Source organism: Marmota monax, unplaced genomic scaffold (genome assembly GCF_021218885.2).
Source record: "Marmota monax isolate L192 unplaced genomic scaffold, Marmota_monax_Labrador192_F-V1.1 WCK01_AAM20220418_F8-fsc00033, whole genome shotgun sequence".
In the NCBI taxonomy this organism is placed as follows: Eukaryota; Metazoa; Chordata; class Mammalia; order Rodentia; family Sciuridae; genus Marmota; species Marmota monax.
Window position 1 is genome coordinate 8,245,345 of NW_026694282.1, and position 21,206 is coordinate 8,266,550.

The following is a 21,206-nucleotide window of genomic DNA, read 5'->3' on the forward strand; positions in this document are numbered from 1 at the left end:
TGTGGCACTTCAGGTTACCTATGGAATACAAACACCATGTGGGTACACGCTCTTCTACTTTGCAATGATATCCATTGAAGGCAGGAAATATGGTTTTGAAGGTCCTTTGGCTAGTTGGCTTCATTTTGGGACTTCAGTCACTTTCGAATTTCAAGACAATGCAAAGATAACCTGTCATCTATTAATAGAAGAAAATCATGGGTTGGGGAGATATTCTTTATATCTGTCACAATTTTAGCATTTTTATGAAGGTACTAGCAGTTATAACCCGAGGAGGCCTTCAGTGATTTTCAAATTAGGTTCGAACAGGTGGGAGTAGGGGTATAGAAGTGTCAGTGGGAGGTTGGACCCCATGAATCCTAAAGCATTTAACTTGTGTTCCCTCTCTCTCTCCTTCCACTCTCCGCTTTCTTTATAACAAATATACCTTAAGCACCTACTATGAGGACTCTGTGCTCATTCTTGTCAAGAGATGTAAAAATACATGGTCTTTCTTTCTCTGGGATTTGAAGGTTTTTTCCTCTTTTTCTTCTTCACTATTTTTTTAAATGAAAATCTCTATGTCATTTGAGTACATAAAAAAAAGTATTTTTCTGACTCAACTGCTTCAGACTAGATTTGAATAAATTAGTTCATGATAGTCTTTAACATGAGAAAAATATTTTATTTTGGATGAAGCACATCACATCCTGTTTCCAGGTAGCTTCTATCATTTGGCAGGCATAGTTTGCTGTCCTTGTTTTGTGTATGGTGACTCAAAGGCGGGGTAACTTCATAGTAGCTGGTCAAGACGCAGAATCTGAATTGGGAAGAGGAGTCTGCTGCTCTTCCTCTTGCATTACATTTCCTGCATGAATGTCAGGTGGAGCTGCCTGCTGGCATTCTTTTAAAACTCCAAAGTGACTGCATCAAGGGGCTGTTGTTTGAAATATTTTTAAGTTGTCTGTTTATATCCTTCCTCCATAAGAAAGCGGAAATATGACACATAAATATAATCAAAGATGACGTGTACCTTGATCTGAACACATGTGAAAGGTTTTGATCACCATGTAACTACATTGATAACATTGCAAAGTTGTTTATTTTTTGTTAGGGCTTTTAGGGATATAGATTCAAAAAGTCTGGCATTGTTGACGTTTACTTTACTTTAAAATTCATTTTTGGAAAAATCCAAACTCCCCAGTTTTATTGTACTGCCATAGTACTTATTGATTAGTTATTATGTACCAGGCACTGTTAACATATATTACCCTTTAAACTGTCACAATAATCCTGTGAGAAAAATAATATTATTGTCAGCTGCAGTGGCACATTCCTGTAATCCTGGTCATTCAGGAGGCTGATGCAGGAGGATTGCGAGTTTGAGACCAGCTTCAGAAATTTAGTAAGACTGAGTCTTAAAATAAAAATTAAAAAATCTAGGGAAGCAGTTAGTGGTAGAGCAACCCTGGGTTCAATCTCCAGTACCAGGATAAATAAAGTAAAAGTAAGATTATTATCTGATTTTTATAGATAAAAAAATGGAGGCACAGAAAAGTTAATGACAATTCCAAGTCTATACAGCTAGCAAGTTGGAAAATTGGAATTTGAAGTTGGGTGGATTGACTCTAGAGCCTGTTTTTTTAACCGCAGAATTATTATGCTGTGTCTCAGCATGGCACTGATGAGACAGGTGGCCTTTCTTGAGTCACTTAATGAGTTTGGTCTTCAGATCCATTATTAAGAAAACAAAGAATGCTCTGGATACTTTATTTTCTGAACAGTATCCCTTGTTTTCAAGCATGCATTTCTGGACATAGGTATTATTTTTATCAACCTGATTTTACATACAGGGAAATTCAAACTTAGGTCAAGTAACAGCTAATGATGGCATTGTTGGTGTAAACACTGACATTTAAACCCAATATTTTAATCAATATACATTACTATCTTTCCTTTTTAAGGACTTAGGCTGCCTTAAAATTCCATGTATTGAAGTCCTGGCTTTTTAAAGACACAATGGCAATATGTTTGTTTCATAATGCCTCTCATTTATAGTTCTTCCAAGTCTACACAAATAATAGCCGTTTTAACAATGAAACATTGTGCTATTAATATTATATTATTATTTCTTTGAGGAGTCACATTAGTGTAGCAAACAGGATGTAACCGGACATGTTAGGCAAGCTGTTGCTAACCCTGAAGACTATACCGGGATTAAATTCTCATTATTACTCACAGTTAGTCCCCAAATATCTGTGTATGTTCAGTTTCTCAGTTTCTTCAGTTTGGCAGGAAGTTTTAAAGAACCAAACAGCATGCCCTTCCGTCCTTGGCATATTCATAAGCTATTTTTGGGTGAGTCATCGGAATTCTGTGGTTTGTATATCCTGAAGGGAGAGAGGAGACACTGTATGGTTAGCATTTATTTGAAACAGCTTGTTTTGGGGGGGAGGGGAGTCCTTTGATAAAAGTTCAACATTAGGTAAGAAATGCCGGTGGAAGAACCTTCATTGTTGCAAAGATTCTGCTTGTGTTCCTATCCCTGGGAATATCATGCAAATTCAAATATGCTTATGCTTGTTTCCAGCTTGACCCAGTGTGTGCAGAAGAACTGATCTGGTGTTTAGTTGAGGTAATTCTCAGAGAACAAACAATTGGCTTCGAACCTTAATGTCAATCAATGCTTTAAGTTGGATAGAGCTGTTGGTATATGAAAATATAGAGGCTAAGCCACACCTCTAAGGTCCATTGGATAATATCACCAATATAATTGTGGATTGTGATAAAATCATTGTAATAAGAAAAAATGAATGAGAATTGACATAGGCTCAAGGGAACCCTAAGGGAACTTTCAATAATTAAAACATATATATATATATATATATATATATATATATATATATATATATATATATATTTTTTTTTTTTTTCCTATCTCATCAGGAAAAGAAACTGATTATTAATGGAAGACAGAAGAAAACTCAAAAGTTAGTAAGTTAGTTTGGGTACTTAGTGTATATCAGATGTTGCAGTAAGTCCCCCAAATATCACAGAGAGCATTGAGATCTAGGGAAAATATTACTTTCATAAGCCTAAGAAAGCCTATGATCTCTAGCACCAATGGTCATAAGACAAGGATACAAGGAAAGGAAGGACTGCATTTAACATCTGTGCTCAGTTATAGTTATCCATTTGATTAGGAACAACTGATTGGTGACCAGAGACTGGCAGTCATAGAAGACAAATGCACATTGCTCCCCAAATTAAGAGAATTAAAATGATACCCTATTTTTAAATATATAGAGATACTATTATGTTGTTCTTAAAATGATTTTGCATGGAACACAAATTGGGTATTAAATAGCATTGAAATATATAACAAGAAAACTCTTTTAAATTCCCTCTTAATTGTCTAATTCTGCCAAGTAGAAAGTTTCAGTTTGGTGTTAGTAAAAATTTGACTTTTCACAGAGCGATAATAATATGTCCCTAGACTTGAATAAAAACTTACTCATCGCTCTTCCTTTTTACAGATGCATTTTATTTCTGGCAACTGAAATTGATTTTTCATTTACATAGAGTAGAGATGTATTTATATGAAATATTAGTTATTTTTAAAATAGTAATTAAATAATAATCTATGTGGTGAGTTGAATAAGCAGAAGGCCCATCCTGAAAACCTTATAACTTTGATGATGAAGAGGAAGATGAGGGCTGGGGTTGTGTGGCTCAGGAGTAGAGTGCTAAGCACTAGGTTCAATCCTCAGCACCACATAAAAATGAAATAAAAATATTGTGTGTCCACCTACAAATAAAAAAATAAATATTAAAAAAAGAGGAAAATGATTCCATAAACAAAAACAGAAAACACAATTGTGTAAGACCAACATATTACCCAGAATAATCATCTTTAAAGTATGGAGCCCATAGATCAATGATGATGATCTGTGAGCTGTTAGCCCATCTGGAAGTAGATAAGTGTAGAAATTCCAAGTAGTCATTTAGAAACTTTTATAGCTTATTGATATGGTTTTGATATCCAATTATATGAAATGATTTCCAGTAACTTATTTTCAACATATTTTACAAAAGTATTATTCTGTGACGGATTAGGGAAAAGAAAACAATAGTTTGAGAAGCACTGAATTATATAGCATATGTTTAGAAGGAGAACATAACTAAAGAAAGTGATAGTGTAAGCAATTACGATTAAAAAATACATGTTGGTGGAAAGTACATGATTGTCATGCTATCTAGAATGGGAATAAAGAGACTAAATAATAGTACATTTGTGAGGATTGAGACTGTCTTGGTTTTTCACAGTTGTATCCTAAGGATCCAACATGGTTTTCAGCATATTGTAAACATTACATAAATATTCGTAGAGTATCTAACTGAATAAATGCATCATGGTGATTGACAGGCAGGTCTAACACAATAACCAGAGGATATGTGCTATTATAATGCAATAACTGTTCATCATGCTTTTCTTCATATCTCAAACACTCTTTATTCCCCTTTTCTCTCCATTTTACATTGTTCTGGTTATATAAATGCTAAGTCAACTTAAGTCCTAATTAGTTTGTCAACATTTCCTGACTCCAAGAAGGTGGTGCCTTAATTTAAAACAAGTAATTTAAAATTTAGAGTTGTAGGGCTGGGGATATAGCTCAGTTGGTAGAGTGCTTGCCTCTCATTCATAAGACCCTGAGTTCAATCCCCAGCACCACTAAAAACAAAATAAAACAAATTTAGAGTTGTATACCACAACAGGAAACTTAGGTGGATGTAATATTTTAGTAAAGAAACTACTTAAATATCTTAGTGGCTTAACCCAACAACTATTTTTCTTTCTTTTTCACACACATTCCACAAAAATTGACAAAGGGCTTTGATTATTTCAATCATCTCAAATTGTTTTCATGATAACCATAGTAAAGGATGTGGCAAGTCAAAGTTCCTCTTTGAGACTATACCTGGATATATTTCATTTTTATGCATTTTTTCTTTTATCTTTCTTTCTTCTTCTTTTTTTTTTTTGGACAGAACAATAGTTCATGTCTAATATCAGCAGGATGGGGAAATGTAATTCTACCATGCAATAGAAAAGTGGAGAGCCTATAATATGTGGTGGAGTATGCTAATAGCCAACATTTATATTCACCTATTATGAATTAAATTTATCAGAGTTCTTCCTTTACTAATTGATCATATGTGAGTGTATCAACAGCAATGAGTTCCATCCGTTTTAGATCTTTGGACTGAATTCTGAATGCAGTAATTCCATGGGCATAGTGCAACTTCTGCCTGACTTATCAGTTCACTAATTTAGCAGGTCCTTTTGCTGTGCTTTGTATAATACTGATTCTGACCTATGCTCCTTTGGTTTGCATCCTATCTGCACCAACCTTCACTGCCAAATACATCTTCCCATAAGAAGGAAATTGATTTCCTTACATCTTAGCCAGAGAGATTTTTTTTTTTATAGTGGCGTTTAAAAATGGCTGTGAATACAAGCTTTTTGAGGATATTCTCATTTGATGTTGTTAGACTGAATCAACTTCCAGGAAGCTGATCAATTCTGAAAAAATCAAGCATATCAAGTTTTAGGAAACTTCTGAGCTATAGACTCTTCATTCTATGTGAGCTCAACATTATCAATCATCTTTTTATGTCTAAATTATCATCATTCCATTTGCCAATGCAATGTACTAGATATTTGTATATCTAGTACATATCTAAATTAGAAAGGGTATTTTTACTCTGTAAAGGAAAATGAAAATATCTCCACCCCCTTATGATTTTTTTTTTTTACAAATCTTACTCCATTTTATGAGAAAGGAGGATTTGCTTTAAAAAGATATCCTTTTCACAGATTCACAGATACTTTCAACATTGTTTTGACTTCCAAAATTAGTGAGAGCTAAATACAGGTGGGTGAAATCTGATAGCAGACTTGAAAAGGTACTGACTTTCAGAACTGAAAATTAAATTGAAATGTCAAAGTTTGCCTCTGTCTACAAAAGACTTGAAGAGGTATGGGCTTGAGTTCTCTAAGTGTGATTGGTATAAGCAGTCAAGTCAGATTACTGAGCTTCTCCAAAGTCACTTTGAAGAGGCTTCCCCCTAGCCATCTGTATTAAACACATTAACAGTATCATTTCCAGGCCTTTACAAGATTGCAATGGTGGACGGAGACTAATCACCCAGGTGAATGATGAGGGAGGGATCTTTTATTACTCCTCCATCAGCTGTTGCACATCTAGACATGTAGCTAATCACTTATTAGCCTCTAAGTTTGGAGGCTGCCTTCAGGTGATAAGCCTCATAAAATGCTAATAAGGCGATGCCTTTGATAAGCTGGTAGATCATTAAATAGAGAAGTAACCAGTCTACTTATGATTTATGAGAATACTTTTTACCATGAAAGGTAAATTTCTATTTCTTTTTTTTATTAGTGATATCCCTGCTGTTCCTTAATAAAATTAAATTTATACTATACAATGCAAAAAAGAGACTCCCCTTCCCCCCAGTTTCAGAGATTCTAGTTGAGCGGAAGTACTAAAATTCAGAGATCTCTTACAATTCTCAGAGTCTTAAGTTCCTTGAAATGAGGTCTGTGTCTCCAGAGTCAGCAGCTCTGATTGGCATAGCAGGTGCTCTGTTACTATTCATTGGCTGTGAGCATTATCCTGTTTTTAAAAATATATTATATAGACAAAATATTACTGAAACATAAGAGGTTAAGTGCATCTTTAAATATCAAATGTATCCTTCCTGTTCCTGTTTTAGGACCTTAGCACTTAACATGTCTTCTATCTGGAATGCCTTTCTCTGAGACATTCCTGTAACCTGTTCCTTGATGTCTTTAAATGTCACCTCCTTAGAAAGATTTTACCTGGCCACATTATCTATAGTATCACCTCCCACCCTCTCTGGCTCTGCTGTTCTGTATAAAATGGAGCAGTACTTACACATTCATTTGTCTACCTACTTATTGTCTTTATTAGAATGCAAACCCAATAAGATAGGATGATAGTATAGGAAGAATGTCATATTGTCCAGCTCTAGAAGGCTGGATCACTGACTGACAGTATGTCTTATGAAACCCTTGGCAGAACTGCTCTACCAAGCTGCTTCCAGATTCCTGATACTTTGGAACTGGGAACAACTTTGTCTATTTTAAGCAGCTAAATTTAGGGGTAATTTGTTATTTGGCAAAAGATAATTAACAAAATGTCATTTTGTGTATCTACTCTAATTTGGATCATTAAACCTTTTTCATCTGTCCTCTTCTGGTCTCTTAACCTATCATTTTCAACTCTGCCTGTGAAGCATTAAATATAATTTAATCGGATCAAGCTCCTTGTTCAGCAGTTCTTTCTTCAGCTCATTCTAATCTGCTATGTAAATCATCTAGTTATTTTCTAATGTTGGCAATCATATTTTTTTCATTCTTGGAAGTTCTATTTATATTTTTCTCCCATCCTTTTGCTCATTTTTTGATATCTTTTTATTCCTCATTTTTGTCTGATCATATATATATATATATATTTTACTTCTGGGGGGATTTGAATGAAGATGCTTCGAGTTCCAGAAAAGATCTTTTTGACAAGATTCTGGGGTGTTATCACTCTAAGAGCACATTTAACTTAATACATTGGCTTAGGGGGGCCCAGGCTTCCTAGAGGAATAAGCCCACCTCCTTCCTTATGGGAAGGATAAATTTAGAAATTGGGGGGGGGGACTTTTCTTCACTGAGCAATGGCTTAAGAAAGATCAATTACAAATTATACTTGCTCACACTTTACTTGATGTAAGATGCAGGCTGACTGTAGAGAAATGAAGGTAGGAATTTTTCCACAGCCTATCTGTCTCCAATAAGGCGGGTCAGTCCTTCAGGCAGGAGAGGAAGGCACTTCTCAGAGTTGGCCTCTTTGGTTCAACTGAAGAAATGCTCACAGGGCTCCTTCTTGTATAGCTCTGACTCTTATCAGAAAGGGTCAGGTACTTTGTGGCCAGACAGCTGGAGCTTAAGAAACATACCATTCTTTTTAAAAATATGTAGCTAACAGCCAATCACACTTTTATATTTCATTTCGAATATAGTATTAGCACCTAAATCCAAAAAAGTACTGTTACATGCATCAATTTGTTTTATTTTTAAGGCCTACAGGCTTAAGAACTGCAAAAAATGGCATGCTGACAAAAAGAAAATACCTTTTTATAAGTGGCTTTTATTTAATGATTCTTAGGCTCTCTAAGGGTGACCCAGAGATGCCAATTAAGATCCTAGGTGCTTTAAAAAAAATTGTGGTCATACATCAATTTTCATTTTGTTCAATCAGTTCTCTTTCTTCATTCTCTATTATATCTATTACTCTATTTTTCTTCTTAGTCTTGGTTTTAACTCACCAAGAACAAAGTTCATCAGGTATTGATGTAATTAATTAATTAATCATTCTTTTTGTTGGCACTGAGGACTGAACCCAGGGCCTCATGCATGCCAGGTATGTGCTTTATCCCCAGCCTGGTGTGATTTATTGTTTCTCTTTTTCTCCTTTGCTAATGTAAGTATTGAGAGCAATACATCTCTGACTACAGCACTGGCAGAATCCCAGATTGAGTTGTTTCTTCTTGAAATATTCTGCTTTGTCCTAAATGTTTTTCCCAAAAAAGGTTTATTAAGGAAGAATCCATTCTGTTGAATGCAATAAGGAACAGAATTGAAACAGAGGTCCAAGAAGAGGAAATAAACAGATCTAATATAAAATGATTAGTTTTGACAAGTTGATATTATGCCTAAGGTAATCAAGTGAAAAATTCCCAGAATTAATAAGTTTAGTTAAAGTGAATAGATAGAAAATAAACATCCACAAATTGATTCCTTTCTTCTATACCAACAGTTAGAAATCAAAAGGGTGCAGAAAGACGCTGGAATACAATAGTCACTGTGAAATTAAAGCATTCTGTAGGTTAGTTCAACTATAAATGCAAAGGAACTGTAAGCAAACTACAAAATTTTACTCTGAGCTATAAAAAGAAAATAGAGGTATATTATGCTCATGGATAAGAAAGAATATTGTATATTTATTTTCAAATATGTATTACATGTTTGTGTATTTTTATTTTTTAATACTTATTTTTTAAAATTTATATATGACAGTGGAATGGATTACAATTCTTATTACACATATAGAGCACATTTTTTCCATATCTCTGGTTGTATACACAGTATGTTCACACCAATTCGTGTTTTCGTACCTTTACTTTGGGTAATAATGATCATCACATTTCACCATCATTTATAACCCCATGGCCCCTCCCTTCCCCTCCAACCTCTCTGCCCTATCTAGAGTTTGTCTATTCCTCCCAGGCTCCCTCTCCCTATCCCACTATGAATCAGCCTCCTTATATCAAAGAAAACATTAGGCATTTGTTTTTGGGGGATTGGCTAACTTCACTTAGCATTATCTTCTCTAACTCCATCTATTTACCTGCAAATGCCATGATTTTATTCTCTTTTATTGCTGAGTAATAGTTCATTGTGTATATATGCCACATTTTTTTTATCCATTCATCTATTGAAGGGCATCTAGGTTGTTTCCACAGTTTAGCTATTGTGAATTGTGCTGCTATAAACATTGATGTGGCTGTGTCCTTGTAGTATGCTGTTTTTAAGTATTTAAAGTAATTGTCAATCAAAATTTCAATGGAACATTTTGGGGGAGAAAATGGATTCAAATGAGTTTGGAGCTTATGTGGAAAATAAACAGAAATAATGTCCCCACTTCTCCTTCTGGGGAGGAGGAAGTATGGGCTTGTTAAGGGGGAACATCGATGTCAGTAAGGTGAGGAGGCAGTTGGGAGCAGAAACATCCACCACTGGGTTTTGTAGTCTCTCAGCTTTTAAAAGTGGTCCTAGGAAACTCCTAGATAGGTCCTTGGGCATTTTCAACTGAATGAGTGCTTTCAAACATTTGACCAACATTCACTGAACGTCAGATGTGATTCTAGAAGTAGGAATGAAGCAGTAAACAAAAGAGAAGCTACTTTGGGGGAACTTCTGTTCTAGCTGGGGAAGAAGAAAATGAACTTGAACTTTATGGGATGATTCTTGAGCCTTATTAGGGAGACCTGCAGACACTAGCCAAGATGCAATTGAAGCCTCTTGGTGCTTTCTAAATAGTTTGTCCTAAAGGACCAATTTCTTTTGTTTTTGTTTTTCAATCTGTCACACACTCAGACACTTTTGAACATATAAAATCTTTTGCTTGGATGATGTGGTATTAGAAGAGGTTTTTACACATGTCCTATTTTTGTTTCTATCTCAGGAAAGTGGGGTACCCAGGGTCTAATTAAAAATATAGACCTATAGAAATAATTAACACTCGTGGCTGAGTGTTAAACAATTCATGATTGGCAGAGGGCCTTCAAACACATTTTGAGTAGCACTGAGGTAAACAGCATCAGGGAATGTTTTGGGAATAAAATATAGAACTACAGACAAGTTAGTTCTGAATGGGAAATGGAATCTGCTGGAACAGAGCATAGATTGTCTTCTGGAATAGAAAGAAAGAGATAAAAATTGGAGAAGGTCAGAGAGTGTTTCAGTTTTTATTTCAATTTTGTTTCCCAACAGCTCATAGGTCTTAATCTCAACTTCAGACATAGGTGAGAAATCCTGGATACCTCAGTTTTGGAAAAACCCAAATTATTAAAAGTTTAATTTCCCATTTTAAATTCTAATTCAGTTTTTTCTACTTCTCAGATCACTTAAGCTCTCAGGCATGCTTATGGTCGTGATCAGATTATGTCAGAAGAAACTTCTATTTACTTTCAGTAAAGTTCCAAACCTCTGCAAACATCAGTTTTAATATCTGTTACTGGATATTATAATCATGTACACTTTATAGGATTGTTGAAGAGTGTTAACTGAACTAACACTTATAAAGACCCTATAAGGGATCAAGAATATTTTAAGAGTTCAATTAATGTTAGCTGTTGTCTTAGAAACAAGAATTAGAAAGGCAATTGTTTTTTTGTATATATGGTTTAATTCTATATGCAAAATGTCAAAATTTACAATTCCTGTATATGCTTTCAGGAAAGATCTTGAGTCTTCTTTTCTCATTTTCATACAGAAAGAAGAAACATGATGATATGTAATTATTCCTATGCATCTATATTTTTAATTAGACCCTGGGTACCCCACTTTCCTCTTTCTCTTGTGGCTTGCTTTCAGAGATGATAGAAAGATGATTCAAGTCAACGCTGAGGGAGATGAAGAAAACAACAAGTCCCCAAAGGTCAACCTGGGGCCAGGGAGGTGGGCGAGGGTGGGGGGACTCCTGAGAAGCTGGGGATCTAGCTTCCACAAGCAGATCGGGTACTTCCCCACAGCAACCTCAGTTCTTTGTTGGTCCCAAATAAAGTCATCTTTGACTCATTTCAGTCTCCTGGCCTAGGCAGAAGAAAGCTTCAGTCCGTTCTAATTTATCCCTTGATTTGGAAACAGTCCCCGACTGTCAGACACAACTATGTCTGCAATTAAGATTAAGGCTTGTGAGTCTTTGGGGGAACAAAATGGAAATAAAAGCTGAAAATTCCCCTGACTACCTTGAAAGGCTACCCTGGAGCGAGCGCTGTTTTCTCGGGTAGGGTTTATCTTTGCAGGTGTTTTGTAGAAGCCTACAGAGTCAGCCAGTGGGTATGAGTCATGTGGCTGTGGTAAGATTAGAAATTCCTAAACCATGATATAGGAGTCCAGAGTCTGCGGTAGAAAAGATGAAGGGAAGCAGCTCTCTAGGGCTCCTGTCCCCTGCTTCCCACCCTATAGCTAGCTTTATTTCCCTTCTTAAGTTTGGGATAGGTGCTTGCTTTCTAATCTTTCACTCCCACTCCTTCATTCTTCCTTTTTCACCTTTCTTGACTCTGCAAAGCTATAAAATGCTTATTATTTCATGGGTCATAGTCAGGAAATAGATTGTTGTTATTATTGCACACAAAAGTAGGAGACTTAGATACTGCTGAGGAGCAAATGGAAACAAAGAGACAGGAGAAGTTGAAACAGGGAAAAGAGCTTGAAAAGAGAACCAGCCTGGAGGGAAGGGGCTGGGTGAGGAGCCTAGTGGTGAAAAGTACGAAGTCCTTTGCTAAAGTATAATCTAAAACAAAGGCTATTTATCCCAGCTATTCCTTTGGGGGGAAAGCAACGGCAGTAATTCAACTAATTTAAAATTTGTTCGATGATTAGATACTAAAAATTTGCACCGTAGTTTCTGTGTGTTTGACATTGGTGGGCAGCTGAAGCATGGTGAAGCTGGCCTCAGGTGCCCTCTCCTCCATGATGTTCTCCAGGCCACTGGTAAATTTTGTTGAGGGGAGTGTTTTCATACCCACCATTGAAGTCTCCTTGCCTGCCTTCCAGAAGCAGCAATAGAAATCCTAATCAAAAAGGAAAACCAGCTGTGATTGGATGCCTCTTCCTTTATGTGACTGCTTATCACCCACAGAGGTCGGCTGTTCCTCTCTAACTACAGATCCCACTCTATCCCTAAGAGTCCGGACTCAAAGAACCCCCACAAACAGGTCAATTCATTCTCAAAGTGCGGAAGGCACCGTGTCCTGTGATGACTTTTACTTTGAGGACACCTAGTGGCAGTTTATTGAATGTGTTCTCCAAAAGAAAAATGAAAGAAACTTCAGGATGTAATGGTGGGCCAACCTATTTTTCTGAACTTTTAAACTGACAGCTGGATTTGTCCTTAAGCTTGGAGACAAAACTGCTATGGTCCAGGGTAACAAACAGGCCCTTGCCAGATTGTGGGCCTGAAATCTCACTGCCATCCTTCGTTGTTACCAGAGAAAATTCCCTTCACAAATGGGTTCAAAAGAGCTCATTGTTTATTCCACAAAAGTAGGCCTTTTTTTTTTTTATTTTCTATTTTTTAAAGACACAGAATAGCCACAATCTAGTCAACTCATCAACTAATGAGCAGATATTGGCAGTCTGCTTTGGGCAGACATTTTGAAGTGCATTCAAAGAAAAAAGATCTGAGTGTAAAAAAGATCTGAGTGTAACCTTGAAATTTTTGGGGTATCCTCTTGATTAGGAGAATGAGGCCTGGTCTTCAAATCCTGGCAATGAAGTGCCCTTTCTAATTGTGTCCTCAATCAGTCCACCTAATACATTTGTCCTTTTCCTCATCTCTACCACTGAGCTACACCCCTAGTCCTTTCTACTCAGTTTTTGTGATCAGTTTAATTATTGCTTCCTCAGGGAATTCTTTGCTGACCCCAATCCAAGTTTACTCTCTTCCCTTATTCTCTCTTCTCTTATTTCTCCTTTCTAACATCTACCATCACTTTCTATTATGTGCTTTTATTTTGCTTTATTTATAAATAAAATTATTTCTGTGTCCATCCATAATGTGTAATCAATAAGAATGGGGGTGTGCCTGCATCATTCATTTTGTTTCCTGTGCTTAGCAAAATGTTTGGTTCGTATGGCGCATTCTGTATTGAACGGATGAAGCCTAGCCCTTGTAATGAGAAAAGCCTGTGACTCTATGACTCATTTACACACACCAACATGTCCTACATTTCTCTTGACAAAGATTTTGTCTTGTTCAGCAGTCTCCTGGGGAATCCCCTTTTCCTCAGATATTATTTTTGTTTGCTGAGAGTTTCAAATTAATAATAGCTGGTTTCTTAGAAAGATTCTTTATAATTTCCACTGTTCAGAAAATCCTTTTTCTTTTTCTTAAAACAGGCAATTCAATTTATGCTCTGATATACTTTTTGTGCACCCTTTTAGTTGCTCAAATCCCATGGGGGAAAAATTCCCATCACAAAGGATATCTTTATGTAATAAAAAGGTTTTTCAAGCCCTTAGTTTGTGAGCTGAGGACTGATCCGAAAGGTCTGAGCTTGCTCCTGAGAGTCTTGTCAGTGAATAATGCACAATTCCACAGACCTGACGCTTCACATGTGGCCGAGCCTTACCTATCTTGAGTTATTAAGAAAGTATTAAGGATTGCTAAAATATGGTATCTATACCAGTGCATTTATATAAAGTTTATCAAGTATTTAAATTTCTCCTTGTTTTGACATATCTGACAGGCATGCTGTCTTGGCAATTGCAAAACTCCCAGGTAACTGAAAATTTCAGTAGTACTAGTGCTAGCTATTGTAGTGTGCTTTTGTAATTTGTTTTGTGTTTCATTTCCTGTTAATATTGCTTTCTTAAAATTATAAATTGCTGTTCATTGGGCTCAATCCTTTTCAATTTTACTTTTTGTAAATTATTCAACCCCACAGGATGTTTTGATCACTAGCTTTTTTAGCTCTTATTTTTTAAAAAACTAGACTTTTAGATTTGCATACATTATAATTAATATATGAGTCATTCTGTTTTGATTTGACTTCCCAGAAAGCAGAGCCTGAAAGACTTTTGCACAAGTAGATTATTTGAGGAGTGATTTCAAGAGTGAGGGGACAAAGAAGGTGACAAGAAAGGAAGAATGTCCAACATGAGGGTGTGCTATGGAGGTTGCTACTGTGATTATCCAGATGTAGGTCCCTCTGTGACCTTGAGAACTCACAAGGTCACCTTGGGCAAAAAATCCTAATTTTCAAGGGAAAGTGGCCTGTTTTCATTTCATTTTCATTTCTGAGTAGCATTGCCTTTATATAACACATATCCAATAAAATTAGTTTTAGTTCCTCATCTAGACATCTGATTTCTTAAGTTTCTATTTCTTTTCTTTTAATATTTTTTTTAGTTGTAGATGGACACAATATATTTATTTATTATTTATTTATCTTTATGTGGTGCTGAGGAGCGAACCCAGGGCCTCACACACGCTAGGTGAGTGCTCTACACTGAGCCCTAACTCAAGCCCCTGACTCCTTAAGTTTCAAGTTTATTCAACCCTGTATTTCACAGTATAGCACAATGATTTGTAGAGTACTCGCTTTAAGAATATTTGTGTAGTGCTAAGGGAAAACCCCTAAAATCTCTTGTCTCTGTAAGAAAATATGACTATAAAGGCATCTCTGACTCATGTTGTTGGGCTTCTACAGATTGCATTTCTATTCAAGAAACTAGGTATAAAAACATCTGTGACTCAAGTTGCTAAGTGTCTGCAGATAGCATTTCTTTTTAAAATTTTAAATCAAAATAGTGACTCATGCTGTTTCAACAGAAGTGAAAAATGAGAAAACATGGAGATTATACACCAGATGAGTCAACTTAGATTTATGACTAGAAATTAGTTCTCAAAACCTATGTAATCATACCTGTCCAGGATTTCTCCTATTGTATTTAGCAGTACCTACAAAACAAAGTTGTCTTGAGATGTATTTGATCAACCAAAGAAAGTGAGCCCACATATTATAAAAGGGAGGTTTTGAATTGATTGTATTATAATAACCTTTATCAGGCTTATTATATTTTCATACAATCCTTATTATGTAGTTCCATTTTCCTTTGTTTAATTTTTATACCTCAGATTTGATGGAATCTGAAATGTTCTCATAATATAAAGTTATATTTCAATTTGTGGAAAAATAATATACAGAGATATGATAGAGATAAGTTTAAAAACTAAATTCTTAGTGTAAAATAAATCATGCTCTTGAATTTTGACCCACTCTCCTTTCTTTAAAGAATCTTGCTGTCTTTGGTTCTTATAGAATAAACAAATTGCACATGTTTGAAAGATGTCTTGAGTTTTTTTTAACAGGGGTGGGGTTGGGGGGGTAGTTTACATTTCATAGTAAAGCGATAACTTGTAAAGCAATCTCCAAGGAAAGTGACATCTGAATTTCATCATAAATGAAATTATAAATTATTAATATGTGTATTTGGTTGTAGAAGAGTGTTCTGATTTTCAGGGTATTGGTTGTCTGAGGTTAGTGAAGATGAGATTGCAGAAATGAGGTGAGGGAGTCTCAAAAATTATTTGTATTTCATTCAAGAGTAATTCAAATTAACAATATTTTCAAAGTGACATGTTTCTGGAAAGATTAGGTGTGTGTGTGTGTGTGTGTGTATTGTAGCATATACTGCTGGGAGAAAATTCTAGCTCTTCTTTATCTTAATGTCAGATATTTGCTTGTACACAAATGCATATATACACAAATACATATGGATTGCTTTTATTGCCTAGATGAATTTGGGTACTTTGAAAGGCTAGTTATCTATACAGATGTGTGAGTGGAGAGGGGGAAGATACTTTTGAGCTTGGAACACCTCGAAGAGAAGAAAAGCCTGGTTGATCAATCATTCTGAGGCCCTTTGGGAAACTCAGTGGTTCACAGGAGATAGTGAATGTAGTGGTTAAGATGTAGTAGGCAGCTGGGGATATAGCTCAGTTGGTAGAATGCTTGCCTTGAATGCATAAGGCCCTGCATTCATATCGCTATCACCACACACACACACACACACACACAAAATAGTAGTATCACAGTTTCTCCACTTATCAGCTATGTGACTTTGAGCATTATATCATCTCCCTGGGCCTCAGTTCCAGTTTTCTCACTTGTAAGGTATGAATAAAAATAGGATCATCTCACAGAAGTATTTGCCAATGATATGAGATGAATACATCTGAAGTCTCCAGACAAAAGCACTAACAAAATACTGGTCTCTGTCCTTTTCTTTCTCCTTTTTCTTCTGAGTCCCCTGGTGGTTAAGTTAAGAATGTTCCAGGAGCAGGGTATGGTGGTGCACACCTGTAATTCCAGCAGCTCAGGAGTCTGAGGCAGGAGGATTGTGAGTTCAAATCCAGCCTCAGCGAGGCTGAGACTCTGAGTGAGACCCTGTCTCTAAATAAAACTTCAAAAAAAATGCTCACCATCACTAGCAGTCAGAGAAATACAAATCAAAACCACCCTAAGATACCATCTCACTCCAGTAAGATTGGCAGCCATTATGAAGTCAAACAACAACAAGTGCTGGAGAGGATGTGGGGAAAAGGGTACTCTTGTATATTGCTGGTGGGACTGCAAACTGGTGCGGCCAATTTGGAAAGCAGTATGGAGATTCCTGGGAAAGCTGGGAATGGAACCACCATTTGACCCAGCTATTGCCCTTCTTGGACTATTCCCTGAAGACCTTAAAAGAGCGTACTACAGGGATACTGCTACATCAATGTTCATAGCAACACAATTCACAATTGCTAGACTGTGGAACCAACCCAGATGCCCTTCAATAGATGAATGGATTAAAAAAATGTGGCATTTATACACAATGGAATATTAATCAGCACTAAAAAATGACAAAATCATGGAATTTGCAGAGAAATGGATGGCACTAGAGCAGATTATGCTTAGTGAAGCTAGCCAATCCCTAAAAAACAAATACCAAATGTCTTCTTTGATATAATGAGAGCAACTAAGAACAAAGCAGGGAGGAAGAGCAGGAAGAAAAGATTAACATTAAACAGATACATGAGGTGGGAGGGAAAGGGAGAGAAAAGGGAAATTGCATGGTAATGGAGGGAGACCCGCATGGTTATACAAAATTACATATAAGAGGTTGTGAGGGGAATGGGAAAATAAACAAGGAGAGAAATGAATTACAGTAGATGGGGTAGAGAGAGAAGATGGGAGGGGAGGGGAGGGGAGATAGTAGAGGATAGGAAAGGTAGCAGAATACAACAGTTACTAATAGGGCATTATGTAAAAATGTGGATGTGTAACGGACGTGATTCTGCAATCTGTATTTGGGGTAAAATTGGGAGTTCAAAACCCACTTGAATCAAATGTATGAAATATGATATGTCAAGAGCTTTGTAATGTTTTGAACAACCAATAAAAAAGAAGAAAAAAAAACAAAATAAAAAGATAAAATAAAAAAAAAAGGGCTGTGGATGTGACTTTGTGATTGAGTGCTTCTAAGTTCAATACCTGGTACAAAAAAAAAATAAAAGAATATGTTAGGAGATAGAAGAAACACCAGAAGATGAGGTCTGTTTAACTTAAAAACCTAGAAGAAATATCACACATTTTGGTGGCTGTTTATCACACTTTGGTGGTCTGTTTATCACACTTCTATGTCCATCCTATCATTCCCCCTATGTTCTGATGGAGAAGCTGAGGAACCACAGAGGTCTTCATCCTGAGACTGTCAGCTCCACACAATCTGTGAACCCTTGGACACATAGGACTGAACAGAGCTTTAGGGGAATTTTTACTCACACTAGGGCCTCCAGGTGAATATCACCACCTCTGAAGCACCTGGTTCCCTAGAATTACCCCTCATGTCCTTAGATAAATGGAATAAAAGTGTTGTTTTGAGCTTCACTGGGAACTGCATGTGGAGGCAGAGGCCGTCTCAGTTTCCTTTATTCCCAAAGCAATTATTTGTGCATCATTTTGTGATGGCTCCCCTCTCCAGTCCATAAACATTTATACTCCAGGCAAAAGAGTTACAACCAATAAATGTTGGTGCACTATGCATCTGGGGGTCCTCTAAGCAGATTCTGTACATTAGCTTCTTCATCCTCACAACAGATATTATGGAAGAGATACTTTTATTATTCCATCTTAGCCAACGAGAAAGCAGAGGAAGAGAGAAGTGAAACCTTGATTCAGAGTTACCTCTTAACCTTTGCATCCCCCAGAGCCCCTGCCATTCTCTAATCCTTGAAGGCCCTCTCAGTGTCCTTAAAAGCAATCACGGGCCCATTTATTCTGCATCTTGAGCCTTTCCCTCTTATTCTTCACTTGAACACACCCTATTATTTTTAAAGGTCAATGCAGGCAACAAACACCTATTTTACTCTACTGTATTTGATTATGCATTTCTCTTCTCCATGTTTCCTATCCCTGGTCCATTGAGCACCTAGTACAAAGGAAGTACTCCGTAAGTCTGTGGAGTGAATGACTCGTGTTGTTGGGCTGAAATTTCTTTCAGGATATGAGTGTATAAATATATCCAACTATGTAGGGTGTCATAAACTTTGAAGTTTATAATGAACTAAAATTTTTCACAGCTTCTATTTATGGAGAAGCTAAAATTTCCCCAGGTGGTAGCTTGTTTTGCTACAGAAAGGAAGAAACCAGCAGTAAGTACAGTTAGCATTTCCATCGTATTAATGCTCTCATTATTGATTGGTTGGCACTAGGTGGAGCCAAGGAGCTTTACAAGGAAGCTCAAAAGAGGCATGAACTACCATTACCGACTTTATGTTGTGCTCAAAATGCTTTAAAGATTAAAAAATAATACAAAAAGATTTGCAAATGTGTACATTATTTGAGCCAGTCATTTAATTACATTTATTCCCCAATGCATTTTTTTTTGCTTCATTGGTTATCTTATTATTTTTGAAGTGGAAAGGTCTTATAGTTTCTTCCAATTTCCCAAAACTTAGAGACAGTTTTCAATATTTAGGTAAAAGCTTTATTTGGTAGCTGAGACAACACCCCACATCTTTATTCCTCACTGAATCCCTTCTGTTTTAAAAGTGCAACGTGGTTACACACTGAAGATCGGGCATGTTGTGAAATAAAACATGGACTCTGAACTAGCAGAGACAAGTTTTCTAATTCTTTTTATTCTTTTTCTTTTTATAAAAATGTTTTTGTAGTTTAAAACAGTGAATATTGACAATTGCAATTGGTTCAATCTAATAGTTCTGACTCTACCTTTGATTTTTTTTTTTTACTGACACATAAATATTGTATATACTTTCTGGGTACGGTGGCTCATGCCTGTAATTCCAGGAAATGTCTGCAATCCCAGCAGCTCTGGAGGCTGAGGCAGGAAGATCAGGAGTTCAAACCCAGCCTCAGCAACTTAGCGAGGCACTAAGCAACTCAGTAAGACCCTGTCTCTAAATAAAATACAAAATAGGGCTGGGGATGTGGCTCAGTGGTCCAGTGCCCCTGAGTTTAATTCCCAGTAACAAAACAAACAAACAAAATGAAAGAAAGAAAAAAATTGTACATATTAATAGGATACTATGTAATGTTTCAATATATGTATACATTTATAATGTTTAAATCAGATTAAATACATCTGCCTCTTCAAACATCTATATTTCTTCATACTGAATACATTCAATGTTGTTTTTTCTAGGTTTTTAAGACATATAGAACATAATTACTATCTAGTCACCCTACTGGGCAATAGCAAAAAAACCTTTTGCTCCTACTTTACCATAACTGAGTACCCACTGATCAACTCTTCCCCATCTCTCCCTTTCCTTAGTCTCCCCAACCTCTGAGAGCCACCAATCTATATTCAACTTCTTTAAAATCAACTCTTTTTGGATTTCATTTTTGAGTGATACCATTTGATTTTTGTCTTTGTGTACCTGACTTATTTTACTTAACATGATGATTTCTAGTTCCTTCCATGGTATCTCAAATAACAGGATCTTGTTTTTTTCTTTTTAATAGTGTGTATATGCACATATTTTCTTGTGGTCACTTGGGATGTTTCCATGATTTTGGTAATGTGAATAGTGCTGCAATGAACAAGGGAGTGCCGATGTCCCCTTCACAGACTGATTTCAGTGAAGTGATACCTCCCTGTGGTTTTTGATTTGCATTCCTCTAATGGCTAGTGACGTGGCACATTTTTTCATATCCCTTTTGGGCATTTGTATGTCTTCTTTTGAGAATATCTGTTTGGATCCATTGCCCATTTTTAATTGTATTATTGGTTTTGTTGATATTGAGTTGTGTGAGCTCCTTATAATATCTGGATATTAACCCCTGGTCAGATGTATAATTTGTAATTTTTTTCCCCCTGTGAATTGTCTCTTCATTCTGTTGACTGTTTTCTTTTTTATGCTCTGGCTTTCACATGGTGATCTTGGTATATCATCTGTCCTGTGTGCACCTCACTTTTTTCATCTGGCAGAAACAAATACTGCGTTGAAAGACCCAATCCCCTCCCCCCTTTTTTTTCTTTTTAGAAAATTTACTAATAATAGAATAATTGTACGTATTTGTGGGGTGGAGTATGATGATTTGATATGTGTGTATAATGTGAAAGCTCAAATCAGGGTGATGAACATTTCCATTCCTTTAAACATTTATCGTTTCTTTGTGTTTGGAGCCAGGCTCTTTATAAAATATGTAAGTTTTAAGCTATGATCACCCTACTCTCCTGTAGGACGCTAGAAATTACCCCTCCTATCTATCTCCAATTTGGTGGCTGTTATCTAACCACATTCTTTCTCTCCACCTCCTCATTTCTTAGCCTC